At 37.7% G+C, this 15,180-nt stretch overlaps 1 protein-coding gene and 1 long non-coding RNA gene across 13 annotated transcripts in view; one reads left to right on the top strand and one right to left on the bottom strand.

The window, feature by feature from the left end:
• Window positions 1-13,313, bottom strand: part of LOC135296231 (uncharacterized) — a 36,729-nt gene extending 23,416 nt beyond the window's left edge. For 3 of the 4 annotated variants that reach the window (XR_010358299.1, XR_010358298.1, XR_010358300.1), the window contains exons 1-4: window positions 12,739-13,313; window positions 11,303-11,451; window positions 9,318-9,368; window positions 7,123-7,263 (exon numbers count right to left, since the gene is read on the bottom strand). This is a non-coding gene — a long non-coding RNA (uncharacterized LOC135296231). Of the gene's footprint in view, window positions 1-1,400; window positions 1,731-7,122; window positions 7,264-9,317; window positions 9,369-11,302; window positions 11,452-12,738 lie in introns of those variants that run through there. The other variant, XR_010358297.1, reaches the window with a different exon arrangement.
• ADGRB3 (adhesion G protein-coupled receptor B3) overlaps window positions 1-15,180 on the top strand; it is a 445,229-nt gene that overhangs the window by 327,462 nt on the left and 102,587 nt on the right. The window lies entirely within an intron of this gene.

Raw genomic sequence — 15,180 nt, forward strand, 5'->3', positions numbered from 1 at the left:
TGTTTAAACTTCACTTCCCTTTTTTGTGAGTCATGATACTCAGTTTTATGTTCCATATTATATTCCTGTTGAAGAACTGTTCAGACACTTTAGATAAGCCCAATGCTTAAAAATATGTTCAATTTGATTGTAAAGTATGTATTCAGATTATAATAAGTGTTTCATATAAGTGTAGAGATTAAGTCTCTTAACTGGCAAATGGGGAACCTGTCCACCCCAGAAATTAGGCTGTTTCACTTTTTCTGTTCTGAGCTAGAATGCCACAGTAATTTCAATTCCTAAATGAGGCAGTTTAAATACACCCCTGAGTCAATTACACAAAGCCAACACTTCCAAGTCAGGGCAAGTGGCTGTACGAATGTTTCCTTCCTCCTCTCCCCAGCACACACAACACAGAAGCCCGTGTATGACCTTGAACGCACACGCACTGCAAACCTGCTCCAAAGCCATCAAAGCCAGCTGAAACTCTTCTGCTTACTTCAGCTGGTTTTGGATCTTACATTTGCATTTGTAAAACAGCTCAGCTCAGTTCTGAAATCTAATAGGTCACATCTGTGCAAATTCTGAGACAAGCATACAACAATTAAAAAAAAAAAATCCGTACAGCTTTCTAAGCCATGAGGATAGACTGCCAAGTTTTACCTTGTCCAGTTCCCAAGTTTGTGCTCAAATGTACCAGCTACAGCACAGTCTTACAGTCATTGGTAGTGGAAGGCACTTCAGCACTTTCAGGAGTGCAGCTCCCTTTAGAAGAAATCACTGGCTCATAGCACACATGAGGTTACTTGAGAAATCATTTACCTTCGCCTCTGACCCATTCCCAGCAGAATGTTTTGTAGGCTTAAAAACTTGAGATGATGGCAATTCCACAGCTCCCCAAGGCAGTATGATCAAGGTTTCATTGTGTCTACAGCTGGGTAGTTTTCCTTAGGAACTCCTACTTGAGTCTAAGCACCTTTTCCCTGTCTGGCAGAAAAGAGCAGGACAGTACTTTCTCTTCCTGGCAAACTCTTGTACGTGAGAAAACTGTTGTCATGTTTGCTCTCAGGTTTTCTTTTTTCCCAATTGAATATGCCAGTTGTTACAGGTTTTTCTCATAGGTCATGTTTTCTGGGTCTTTTTTCTTCTTTGTTACTCTCTTCTGTGCTCTCTCCAATTGTTTTGCCTTTTCATCAAGCATTGTGTGTTAAATTGGACATTGCCCCGATGCTTGGTTTCAGTAGAGGATTAAACAATCAAAATATTCTCTATACACATATATGTTTCTATTTTCATTTGACTTGCAAAGGAAGAGAAGTATTTAATGTCTCACATTTCTTGGGACACTAAGCAGAATAGACAATAGTAAGATCAAACATCAGATCACAAAGTTTGTCAATAATGTATAGCCAAATGCCAGCTATTGACATAGGTCTATTTGAGCATCATAAGATTCCAGTAATACAGTTCATGCTTCTCTTTCAAGAGTTAATTTCTTCTGCATATCCTCCAGATATTCTGCATATTCCTATCTGTTGGATTTTGCACATCTTTCAGTCAGACGAATTTGAAATCTGTGTAATTAGCTATTTTCCATGTTAGTCTTGAACTAAAATACCTACTACCTTGTGACACAGAAGAGAAGGTGGGAAGAAATAGATCTTTTCTTAGCTCTAAATTTTTAAAATATGTTACAGGAAATGAATGCAAAAATGATGTGGCTTTCATATGTTGCAGAGTTGAGTCATGAGCTGAAAAAAAGTGGTTGAGAAATATGATCAAACAATGTTTTAGTGACCTGTTAATCTAATGAGGTTCCAAAGAGGAACTGCAGAGATGAAAGATTAGCTGGAAAGAGAAGCAATTTGGGTTGATAGTGAATACAAAATGAAATACAGTGTGTTGCTGTAACTTCATAGCTAGAGTCATAAATATATATACATTCTGTTTGTGTGTGCATGAGCTTTCCACACAATTCCCTTGGGAGTTAGTGAAGAATTTGCTTTTCTAAAATAAAGCTTTGGTATTTTTATATACTGTCTTTTCTTTCATGAAGCAACCTCCTTTCATTTACCTAAAAGAAAAAATGAACAGTTAAAACGATTATTCTAGTTCTCTGCATATAGTGTATGGTGTGCATTTGTGAAAGGACCCAAAGGTGGTAAAACAAAAAATGCAGGAGTCACATCATAGCTGGAGGCCTCTTCCTTTCATTAATATGATGACTTGTCACAAAAAGCAGTGCTTATATTACATGCATTTTTGTCTGTGTTTGATAAGTTGCCTCACGGGCACAGAAGCAACAAACCCAGAAAGACCTTCACAAAACCTTAGTGTGACCTTTGCAGGTTCTGGCAGCAATTCCACAGGAAATCTCTAAACATGAGTACAGATAAAGAAGCAGACTGTGTGCTAACTACACTAGGACATACTCACTTAAATTCTTATAAAAATTCTGTGAAACAATCCACAGAATTAGCAAACAATAAGGTTGCTGTTGTTGTTTGCATTTCAGATTTCAAAAACACCATTTCATTGTATACATGGTAGCATTAGAACCAGATTGCATAGACATTGCATAGCCAATGGTGTGAATGCTTAGATTCTCAGTTATATGAACGGTGATGTTTCCTGTATATCAAGGTTTTCCTTCTCATTTCAAAGGAACAAAAATACTATGTAAACAAATTAATTTCAAGAGAAAAACAAAATTTAATGGCAGACTATTTTTGAAGCATTCATGAAATCTAATGGTGCAGCTTGTTTTTTAGTCTTTACGTTTATCTCTAAAGTAATTTTTACAAAGTTGATTGACTTATAAATCAGAAATTGTTTTGAGAAAAATACTGTTCTTACAAACATACCTGTTTTTCATGATTCGACAGATCATCCATTCATATAATTTTGCTGTGTTTTTCTAATTAACTTCTAATGCTATTACCAATTGGTATTAACCAATAAATTGGTATTAACCAATCATTTAATTGCTATTCATCTGTCAAAAATTCTTAAATATTTATTCCTCATATCCAAGACCATTTTCCCTCATGTTCTTATCCCATTCTTCACTTTTGCGATCACCTTTCATATACACCACACTTGGTGGTGTAAAAGGCTTGTGCAAAACTTATATTAACATCATGCAGGTAGTGCTGGATTGGTCCTTCATTGTGAAACGGTTCACATACATCACTGTTAAATGAGGATAAGATATTTGAAAACCTGTTAATTTGCTGGGGGAGGTACATAAACATGCTGAACACAGAAATTACAAAGATGTTTTAGGAAAGTTTACAGAACTTTTAATTAAAGTGCCATCTGCTATGTACAGACATAAAAGAATTTCTTGGACAGAATATGCACAGAGGCATTATGCAATAAGCTTTGCTTCTTCCTGACACCCATCACAAGTAGTGCAGTGTTTCTTTTCCTCAGAGCTGCTCCAGGCCATGGTCTTTCTTGAATTGCACTGCCATCCATTTATCCCTAGCTGTACTCTTTCAATAAGGCCTGCCTTTCATGCCACAGTTCTCACTTAACACTATAAGCAGCACAAGGGCCGCTGCATCAATAATACTTTTTCATCAGATGTAAGTGTGCATTTTTCTGATAGGTACTTCATGACACTCTCTCCACTCAAATCATGTCATGTTTCATGTCAGCAGTGGAAATTTACATGAGTTTCACATGATGTCACTCATGGAAGAACTACAGTATCCAGGTAGAAAGTAGAGCAGTGTAATATCTCTTGCCATGTACTGACTTCTGCCAGGACTTGTACCAGCATTTCTCCCAGTAAATGTACATTTCCTGATGACATTGAACAGTAATGACTGACCATTAAGTGAGACAGTGTTAACATGAACTTTGCTTAACAAAGAAAGATTTTTTGCAACTATGAGCAAATATTAAATTGCTTATTGATATTGTCAACAAATAAATAAGGTGGGGTGTATTTTCCTGGATGTTCAGCACAAGTCATACTAACAACCTTGTATGGGTACTCTGGACGTCAAATGACTTATCTTAGGAACTGAAGCATTTGAGAAACATCAAGACAAATAATTCTAGATCATGGAAATGACAAGGTTGGAGTGTATTATCAGTCATTTTTCTTTTAGAAATCGGATAGGAGGGGCTGATGAGGCAGAAGAATTACATTACATGTACAGAGGGGCCTTTAAAACATGTTTTGATAGAGAGGCATGTTTCTGTAATTTTCATTATTATTTGCAATCAAGTTGGAATTGATTGCTAATTCTGAAAATCGTTTCCAAAAGTTATTGAATTAATATAAATCTGTTTACAGTATTTGCTGCACTCTGGGTTTAATCATGAATAATAATTTATATTATTAATAGAAATTATAGTATTACTATAAAGATCATTTATTTGAATTTACATTTTTAAAGGCCATAAGGATTAAAATTCAAGAATTATCTGCTCTGATTATCAAGTACAGCAGTATAGTATTTTGCCATCTAGAATATGTGACCACTGATCATTACTTTTGAATTTTAACTTACTGATATCTTGTGATTCTAAATGGAAATGGCTGTGATTTCACATGAACCTTGAGCATATTAATACCTTTGACTATATGAGGAAATCTGCTGAAATCACTGGTATATGAAGTTATAGACAAATTTAAATATTATGCTGATCCATGATCTCAGAGAAACAATGGATTATGGCATTTTGAATTTAATTTCCTACACTAAAATTTGAATTTTACTCAAAGAAAGTTATTCCAGAGTTAAAACTGACAAAATTAAAAACAGACCAGACTTTGAAGACAGTAAGTTCAGTAGAAGTGGAATTAATTCTGTTTATAATCTATTCATTTTGATTTTTTTTATAGTCAGCTGAGTTAAAAACTGGAAATTTGTGAAACAGAAAATTGGAGCTGTCAAATATTTGACATTTTAAAGTGATTGAATTAATATTTTTCTGAAGCAGATTTTTTTTAAAACCTCAGCAAGAAGTACTAGTACTAGTATTCTTATAATTCTTCCACAGAAATCTGCAGGAAATTACAGTTTGCATTGAACTACATATTAGTATTAATTAAGACACCATTGAAAATGAAGGATGGTTTAATTCAACTAATGTTGCAATAATTTTAATTAGTTTTAACGTTAGATGGCCTGAAAGACAAAAAGATATTAGATATTAAAACACAAGAAAAATTAAAGCTGGGGTCATTGTTTCTGTGTTTCTGACCTTGAGTGAGTGTTTCATTCCTCCATTTTTCCAAAAGTGCTAAAATGTTTGCATATTTGTTTCTAGCATATAACCTTTAGAATGAGTTACTCTTTAAAGCATTTACTAGTGCTATTTTCATATGCACCCACCTGTAAAACTAGATCTCTTACTCATTGAAAGCATAGGGCAAGAAAGAGCAATAAAAATTTTTTGAGGTAAATTAAAAGTGGTTTTCTGTTCCTATAAAATAACTCCTGTGTACATTTTCTTTAAAATGTCATGACTTCAAAGTTTGATAGCTGACAGGACTTCAGGGTTAGAAGCAAGGTCTGTGAGTCCAATTGCAAAGCTGAGGATTTTTCCCTTTACAAGTTATTGCCTTTAGCCCTGCAGGACTAGTAGGTATTGGACTTAAAAGTAGTGACATTTTTAAATACAGAGTAGATGCTACTGGCTTGGCGTTAAAACTTGACCATTCTAAGGGTCAGAAAGTATAATTTTATAGAGAAAAAGGCAATGCTGTGAAGAAAAGTAGCAAATATTTTTATAAGTGCTTAACAGTTAAGCTTGTGCACAGAATAAAAAGTTTGAAGCCATCAATAGAAAAAGTAGACCTTAGGAAATATATTGAAATCAGACAAGATACAATAACAAATATCTCTACAGCAGCATCTATTATGTATTTCTTATAAATATATATATATATATATATATATATATAAACACACACAAATACATATCTCAATAGAATACTGTAATACATTTCAGATTGTGAATATACTTGTAAAATCCCAAGTCTACACTATAAATTTAAGAACATAAGATATTCTCTCTCATATGAGCAAAAACATTAATTCAAAGCAATAAAGATTAAATTATGTTCAATGTCCACTTATGTGGTGCCAAGAAATTAAATTTTTAAGTTTAGGATGTCGTAGCACCTCACTTTATATTGAGATACAGCTAAGATACTGCTGTCTCAGCACTGTGTTTTGAGTTTAATATGCCTATAGAATCATGGAATCACAGAATTAGTAAAGTTGGAAAAGACCTCTAAAATCATCAGATTCAATTATCAAGCCATCACTGCCAAGTCCAGCGCTATACCATGTCCCTAAATGCCACGTCTACAAGTCTCTTAAGTAACTCCAGGAGGAGTGAGTCCATCAGTTTGTTGGCATCCTATTGCATTGCTTGACTAGCCTAACCTTTCCTAATGTCAAATCTGAACCTCCCCTGATGCAACTTCACTCAATTTCCTCCTGTCCTGTCACTTGTTACTGGGGAAAAGAAACTGACTCCCACTTCACTGCACCCTCTTTCGGGGGGTTGTAAAGACCAGCTCCTTTTTCCAGGCTAAACAACCACAGCTTCCTCAGCCACTCCTCACAGGACTTGTGCTCCAGACTCATCACCAGCCTTGTTGCCCTTCTGTGGACTCACTCCATGACCTCAATGTCCTTCTGATAGTGAGAGGCCCAGAACTGGACACAAGATTTGATGTCTGGCCTCACTAGTGCCAAGTACAGAGGGACAATCACTTCTCTGATCCTGCTGGCCACACTATTGCTCATACAGGCCAGGATGCCTTTGGCCTTCTTGACCATCCAGGCACTCTGTTGGCTCATGTTCAGCTGCTGTCAAGCATCAGCCCCAGCTCCTCTTCTGCTGAGCAGCTTTCCAGCCACTCTACCCCAAACTTGTAGCGCTGCTTTGTTGTAACTGAAGTGCAGGATTTGGGACTTTGCCTTGTTGAACCTCATGCTGTCATTCTCAGCCCATCGATTCAGTCTGTCAAGATCTCTCTGTACAGTCTTCCCACCCTCCAGCAGATCAACACTCCCACCCAAACTGGTGTCATCTGTGAGCTAATTGAGTTCAGTTCCCTCATCCAGAACATTGTTAAAGATTTTAAACAGAACCAGCCCCAATACTTACAGCTGAGAAACTCCACTAGTGACCATCTGCAAACAGGATTTGATCCATTGACCTCCACTCTTTGAGCCCAGCCATCCAGTTTTTATGTAGTGAACAGTCCATCCATCCAAGCCATAAGTAGTTAATTTCTTGAAGACAATCCTGTGGGAGACATTGTCAAAGGCTTTACTAATGTCCAGGAAAACTGCATCTCTAGCCTTTCCTTTATCCACTAGGCAGGTCACAGGGTGGTTAGGCAGGACCTGACGTTCCTAAACCCCTGTTGGCTGGACCTCATCCCCTGTTTGCCCTGTACCGGCTATGTGATGGCCCTCAGCATGATCTATGACCTTCCCCAGCATCAAGACCACACTAACAGGCCTGTGGTTCTCTGTATCCTCCTACTGGTCCACCTTGTAGCTGGAAGCCACATTTGCCAACTTCCAGTCAGTTGACACTGCCCTGGTTAGTCAGGAGTGCTGGTAAATAATCAGTGAAAAAATATTGGTATAAACTGAGAATAAATATATTGGTGATAAATATATTGGTGAACACTTTCACCAGCTCCCTCAGTACCCTTTAGTAGATTCCATCTGTTGCTGATGTGTTTTTAGTTGTCTTTTGCAACATTAGCCAGATTAAGTTCTACTTGGGTTTTGACCATTCTAATTTTCTCTTTGTATAACCTTATGGCATCCTTGTAGTCTTCCTGAGTCACCCGCCCCTTCTTTCAAAGGTGATACACTTCTTTTTTTACCCTGAGTTCCAGTTCCAGCCAAAGCTCTCTGTTCAAACAGAGCAGTCTTTTGCTCCAGTTTGTCTTTTGGCATCTGGTAATGGCCTGCTCCTTCATCTTTAAGATTTCCTTCTTGAAGAATGTCTGGTCTTCCTGGGCTTCTTTTCCCTTCAGGACTTTGGTGACACTTCCAAGCTAGATGAATCATTGTCCTTCCTGTTGTTCAGGTCCACTTGCAAAGCCTCACACTATTAGGCTAGGGCACCTGAAAAGTCAGAGAAAATGTGCCTGCTGTTCTAGACATTAAGTAAGTGTGTTCTCCAGGGCGAAAGTGGACAGGGAATCCTCCATATTGTGCATCCTGTCTGCCTGTCAGGCCTGTAACAGGGAAAGTAGGGTGAAATTCCAGTGGTGTCTCTCTGTCTTTCATGGTCTGTCAATAATCAAAGGAGTTCCCCTACCTGGGTGCTCCTCCCCAAGGGGTGTGCTCACTCTTCCCTTCTGCAGAGCACACCTTGAAGCCGACTCCTGAGTGTCAGCATGTTTCCTGGAGCACCGTGGGCAGGTGCATCAGTCATGCTGGGTGCAGAGCTTAGAGAGGCTGTAGCTTTCTGCCAGGTGGATGCCACTGTTTCCTGGTTGAGCTTGCAGGGCTTCTGTGCCCTTCCTGCATACCCTGCATCAATTGCCATGCCATGCCCTGAGTGGTAGTGCTCCCTGAGGGATTCTTTTTTGGGGGGAGCTTGCTCACTGTTGCTTCTGGCCCTACCCAGATCTTGTCAGCCACCGCCACACAAGCTGTGGGCTCCTGGCAGCTCTCTTAGCTCCCCTGATATTCCCCTGATTTGAGAAGCCCCACTGTGCTCCAGTGCCATTTGTACCAGCAGTGGATATGCTTACCTCAACGACTTACATGCAATGTGAAACAAGCAGCAAACTGAAATGTGATTCATTTGAAAGCAAATCCTTTAAATCAGGAATAATAATTTGAGCATAATCTGGGCTGAACAGGCAAAAGATTAGTCTAGCCCCAGCATCCTGCCTGCTACAGAGCCTGTTAACAAATGCCTGGAAGAGTACTTAATAGCAAGGTACTTATTTAGTAGCTATTCCCTGGTATGCATCCTAAATTCTGACACATTTAGCATGTACAGTCAGGTTTTTTATCTTTGTGTGCTGTAGCCTTAAAAGATTTTTTTTGTCTGTGAGTTTATCTAATTGCTCTTTCAGTCCACATAATCTTCTGTCATTTATAACCTCCTGTGGTGACAACTTCCATCATTTAACTATGCCCTGTGAGAAAAAAACAAGGGCCTCCTATTGTTTGTTTTAAATATACAACCTAATAACTTCATTTAATTCCTTTAGATCATATATTACAAGGAATAACAATCATTTCTGGTTCACTTTTACCATGGCACTCTTACAAATATTATCAGAGCTCCCTCAACCACTTTCTACCCAGTCTGGAGGGACTTACCTTGTAGAAGCTGTCTCATGTTCTCCAGAGATCCCTCTAGTTCCACTAGATCTGTTAGAGTGAGGAAGAGATCAGAACTGTGTACTGCATTCAAAATGTGGGCATACCGCAGACTTTTTTAGAGTGGTGTAGTCGTATTTTCTGTTTTGCTATTTCCAAACCCCTGCTGAAAACTAATATAACTGAAGAACACATCATGCACTTGACATGCTCCAGCATCTTTGAATTAAAATATACGCATGAGTTTTCTGCAATGCATAGTCAATAGAAAGATGTTTGCTTATATGTAATTTTAGATATCATTTAGCTGTCTGAGAGATCAAAATATAGTGCCAGGTTCTGATGTGAGTTATACTGAGGATATTCCATTGAAGTTGACAGGTCCAATCAATATACAGCATGCACAGAGATGAGGTGGATTCATGACATTTCCTGAATACTACATGCACAGACAATAATTGCAACTGCTGTCATTATGTAATTTCTAGGAGATATATTCTAGCTAATAAGTTTCATGTACTATGTAGTCTGTGTGTAATTCAGATCAAGTAGTGTAATCCAAATTAATTGTATTCTTTTTTATTGCACTTTTAAAACATCAAGTAGTTTGAGAACATAACAGAATGTAAATTACTTCAAAATGTTAAAAGGCTCTCTAGCAGTTTCTCTTTACAATATTATGTCTGACTGAAGGGAAAGCATTTCAGATTTGGAATTTTCAGCTAAAGCATGCCACCTCTGTGTGGCACGCCCCAGAGAGACAGACGTGATGAGTTATGCCTTTCCCACCAATGTGAGCAAAAAGCTGCAACATTAACTCAATAATTTTATCGTATATGTTTTAGATACAGATATTTTTAATATCCTAAGTTATATAGTGTTATAAACATCAAAAGTGCTGCAAGCATCTCTACCTCTGTGTGAAGATAGAAGGAAGTAACTATAGCACTGTATTTGGTTGCATTTATTTTGAATGTATAAGAAATTTACCTTCATATTTTGGTTTTGGCCTTCAGTCTTAGTGCTGATATCTGCCTTATGTTGAGATTTAGTATGACACTGTTTCAAGGCTTTCAGATGAAAGCTACATAACCATTAGTGTGCTAACACTGATTATTGTGGGTCAGTTTTTTCAGTCCTTTTCTACCATATCTGAAGGCTGAAGACTGTACCAGCTTTGTCAGTGGATAGAAGATAATCCCATTGGTACACATCTTGTACCTGTAGAGTATTGGTGCTGCTTCCCATCAGGAAGACACACACAAACAAAAAATTTCTCAGGAGATAAAAGTGGATTGGCTAGTAATCTTTACTCATTTGTTCAGGCACTTTCTTGGCACCTACTTAAGGAACATACTCCCCAACACCTCCTCTATTCCCTTTTTTTAGACTGTGGAAAAAAAGGACTTGTCCAATCTCTTAAACAATTTATTCAGTTTTTAATGCCAGCAGTCACATTTGTCTAAACATTCTAGCTGGCATGTGACTAGCTGAAATGGATTTATCAGAGGAGTAAGAGGACTTAAATTCTGTATTATTCAGTGCAGTAAATTATTCTGAGACTTCCAGATATATTGTTATTACAAATGCAAATTATCTGTTGCATTGTGAATGCATCAAACATATTGTACATGTGCAGATTTGAAGCGTGTCTAGAGAATCCACTTGGGGGCCTTGAGGACCACAGTGGCCTCTTCTGCAACACATGCCCTTTTAATCTTGAGTGGTCACAATCCCTAGTACATAAAGCTTGCTGTCCAGACGTGGCACAGTGCAGACCATCACTCTTTCCAGAGCATCGGTTTTCATGTTTTGTGCAGTGTGATGTACGTAACCTTCTTCCATGCACTCCTAGCCAAAACCACAGTGTATCACTTCGGGTATTATCTCCAGAGATTATCATCATCAGCTGGCTTTTTTTTTAGCAATTCTATCATTACACCGGTGTGAAGAGGTATTAGAAACATTGGTTAGCTGTAATTTACCTTTCTGGGCTGTTGGTTGGTACATACACACACTCAGGAAGATTCAGATGAGCTTTATCTCACATGGGTGGAGTCCAAATAGGGTACATACAAACCATTTTGAATTTGGAAGCTGAGCAGACACATTAATAAGTTCCAAGGTAATAAACCTGACCAAAAGACAAGAACATCAGTGCTAAGACTAACTTAGAAGAGGATAAAAAAATTCACTAAGGAGGTGTCTCTTGCATTTTATTTTTCTTTTAACAAGAGAACCTCCATTTCCTAAATCTGTACTTGACTTCGTTTGACTCTAACAACAGTGATTTTCCCACATCTTAAAATAAAACTGAAAATTGTTAAGACAAAAAAAAAGACACATTGCTTTATAGAGATATAGAAATTAGCTCTGTGAATTAGAGAGTTTTCAATATACATCTTACATCTACCAGCTTAGCAACATCTGCATTATTTAGTCTCAGTTTTTAACCAGATCATAAAATTTATGAAAAAGCTTTGTGTTTAGCTATATTGCATTGCATTTGCTCACAGCTGGGCATATACGAAGTCAGCGCATCTCAACTGCTCACTCAGACTTGTTTCATTGCCCCATTTTAATTAAGTTCAAGTTATTTTATGAGATAGGGAGATACCCACTACTCAATCCTTAATGGGCTTTGCCAGACTTCCTCTCCAGTCATTGTACAACTCTGGAGAAACTTAAATCTAGAGATCTCTTGTGTTTTATGTTAAGCTGTTTTGACTATCAAGTCTTTCTTCTAACATGCTCAGAAGAGCCTTAGCATCAACTCTCAACAGGTACTTAAGCAGGTTATCTCTCTCAGTCTTGACCATGGCCTTTATTAATAGTGAATTGGCTGATGCATAAAACATGGAAAGCACATGTATGAAACCCTATATCTTTTGTCTGGCAGTTCAGTGTTTAGAAAGCTCACCCAAGATGGGAGAGACTCAAGGGTGGGGAGGGTGGGGGGGGTGGGGGGGAGGTGTCTCATCATTGCAAGATTCAGAACCATTTTGAGAGGAATGAGTCTCTGTGCTGTAAGAATGAAATCTCCATCCTGTAAGAATGAAATCATTAGGCTGTAGGGCATTTTGGAGTAAGGAGGTTAGTCTAATTCCTTCTATTCACCAGTAATCTTATTCTTTCCTATTATAACTATTATAACTAAACTGAAAGGGAAAGACTGCTCTGTTTTACATTCTGTAGTTAGGTTTTTGCAGAAGAGAAAATATGTAACAGAAGATGTAAAGCATCAATCTTTACAACCCCTTATCACTGGCTTATTACTATGTGTCCAATCTCAGTGAAGATCCAATAGCAAGCTATATGCCTTTTTCCTACTGAGGTATTTGTATCAAATATGTTTTAATGTGCAGCCTGATAACCAGTAAAAGATTTGGTGTGGATTCAGCCAGGATGCATGCTGACTCACCAAAGACAGAATAGGGAGATAAGGATTACTCTTATTGAAGCAGTTGTTAATTGGCCAGTCAGGTACAAAAGATAACATCTGATCTCAAAAAGAGTCATCTCTAAGGAAGAAAAAGAATACTTATTTTAATTAAAAGGGGTGGTCAGATAATCTCCAAAATAAGAAAGAAATCAATGCATTTGAAGAAAAACAGATTAGATCTGTTTAGGCTTCTGGGAAGGACTTACAAAAAGGATTGGTTATAAAAAGCAAGTGTCTTACACAAGAAAAAGGACATAACCTGAGGCCTAACATGTTGAGAAAATAGAACTCTTTGTAAAGTGAATTCTTAAGAAATCTTGCAGACTAACGGCTGGATAAAAGGGGAAACATAATCTCCATGTCAGTAGAGTAAATGTCAGTTTCCTTTTCTTTTTTTTTTGGCTTACAAACATCTGTAACTGTGTCCTATTTTTTGATTGGTTGTTTGTTTTATCTCAATTTGGCTTAAGTTGAGTTTGTTTGCAAAGTGTAAGGAGACAGAAAAAGGTCTTCACTTCTTTCTTTAAAATTGTACATTAGGTCAATAATTTATCTCAAAGTGCCATAGCCCACAGCATGTTCTTCAAAGAACCCATGGATAACAGTTGTAGGATATGCAGTAGGATTGTGTAAGAGCAGCAGGTGGTATCACAAGATACAGGGGAGGAGATGCTGACAGCAATGAGGGTTCTTAGTCATACATCTAAGATATGAAGGAACAAATATGAAACTTGAGGATCTTCAGAGAACATGTAATACTGAAATTTGAATGCGTAATCTGCAGAGTAAGTAACACTGAATGTGGCAGGAACTGGAATACAGATGCCAAACCCTGTCTCCTTCTACTATGGCTACAAAGTCCATGCTTTGCTTTATTTTCTGGCCCAATGCATAATTCTACTTCAACAAGAAGGCGTGAGGGTACTCTTACTCCAGAATATGCTGTAATTAGGTCATCTGCTGAAAATCCTTGTCCTTTCAACACCCTTCAAAAACAGCATGAAATTGAACTCACATCTTCTCAGAGCCATTGAGCTGTGAGATAAAAGGGAGACTCTCTACTGTCCGTCTTTGAGGTGAACCTAACTCAAGATTTTGAAAGGTAGTATGTAAACATCTAGCCCCAAAGAAAAGCTCAGCTCTCACATCCATCACCACAGCAATGAGCATCATTTCAGTGGCTGACCACTTAACATATTTGCTTCTGCCACTATTATTATGTATCTTAACTTTTTTCCAACATTATGGCCAGTATCTCTGAAGCCTGGTCCAAAACATGCTTTGAGGAGGTTGGACATGTAATGGTTTTAGTTTTGTCTGCCCATATAATGTAGGATAGCGTAGGATGTTGTAACAGTAACACTGATGGAAGCCCATTCTCTTTCCCTCAGTTGTTTCACACCTGTTCCTCTCACTGCTGGTCATGCTGGCCTTGAAACTTGAACTAATGATACTGTGTTTTATTGATTGTCTTTTGGAAGAAACATTAAAAATAGATACTAAGCTTTGACATTCTTAATTTCCAGGATAGACTTTTGAGACCCCAACCTTTCCCAGACTCTGGCCATAGACAATTTACAATGTTCCTTTTTGCTAGGAGTCCATGTGAATAATAGTACAGTACAAAAGATTTTTTAGGTTGATCAGTTGGAAAGCACCACATGACAATTTCTCCATCGTTCACCATAAACTACATACATATCTGTAGTCTAAACAAAAGAACATGAAAGCTTTTACTAATTTTGTGAGGACTGTGTTGCATTAAGAGTGTAGAAATTGGGAGAAATATAAACCCTTTTACTTTGCAGCTAGTCCTCAGAAATCAAAGGGGCTGAGTTCAGCTAGGCTTAATTTCTGATTATAACCAATTCAGTAATCTAAGTCTGATTGAATTCAATGAGATCTCAGATACACCAGTACTGTGGGTATCATTCTCAATTGAAGATTCATCAGTTTTGTTGTTTATGAGTTCAACACTATAAATCTGGTCCAGATCAATATGAACTTCCATGAACACAGATTCAAAAATAATGTGGTTTACCTGTAAAACACTAAGTCAGATCATGAAGTTTAATAAGAACTTTCATGAACACAGATCCACAAATAGTATGATTTGTCAACTTGACACAATAAATCTGTTTTAGTTTGACAAGAACTTTGTTTCACGCAGTTTCTAAGAACTCAACAAGATTTCCTGGACAAGATAGGAAGGGGCAAGATAACCTGGGAAGGTATAGGGCCTCTTGTCTGCACCAGTCATTCTGGAGGTCCAGGAGGAAAGAAAACATAGTTCTCAAAAATTCTAAATAGACACCAACATTCTTGGGCATTGTGGACACAGTACTTCAATCATACTTTCTCTGAGACCATCGACAGAGTCAGACAGAGATAAAGCTACAGAAAGTGATTGATTTTCCTCCA

This window comes from Passer domesticus, chromosome 3 (assembly GCF_036417665.1).
Source record: "Passer domesticus isolate bPasDom1 chromosome 3, bPasDom1.hap1, whole genome shotgun sequence".
Lineage (NCBI taxonomy): Eukaryota > Metazoa > Chordata > Aves > Passeriformes > Passeridae > Passer > Passer domesticus.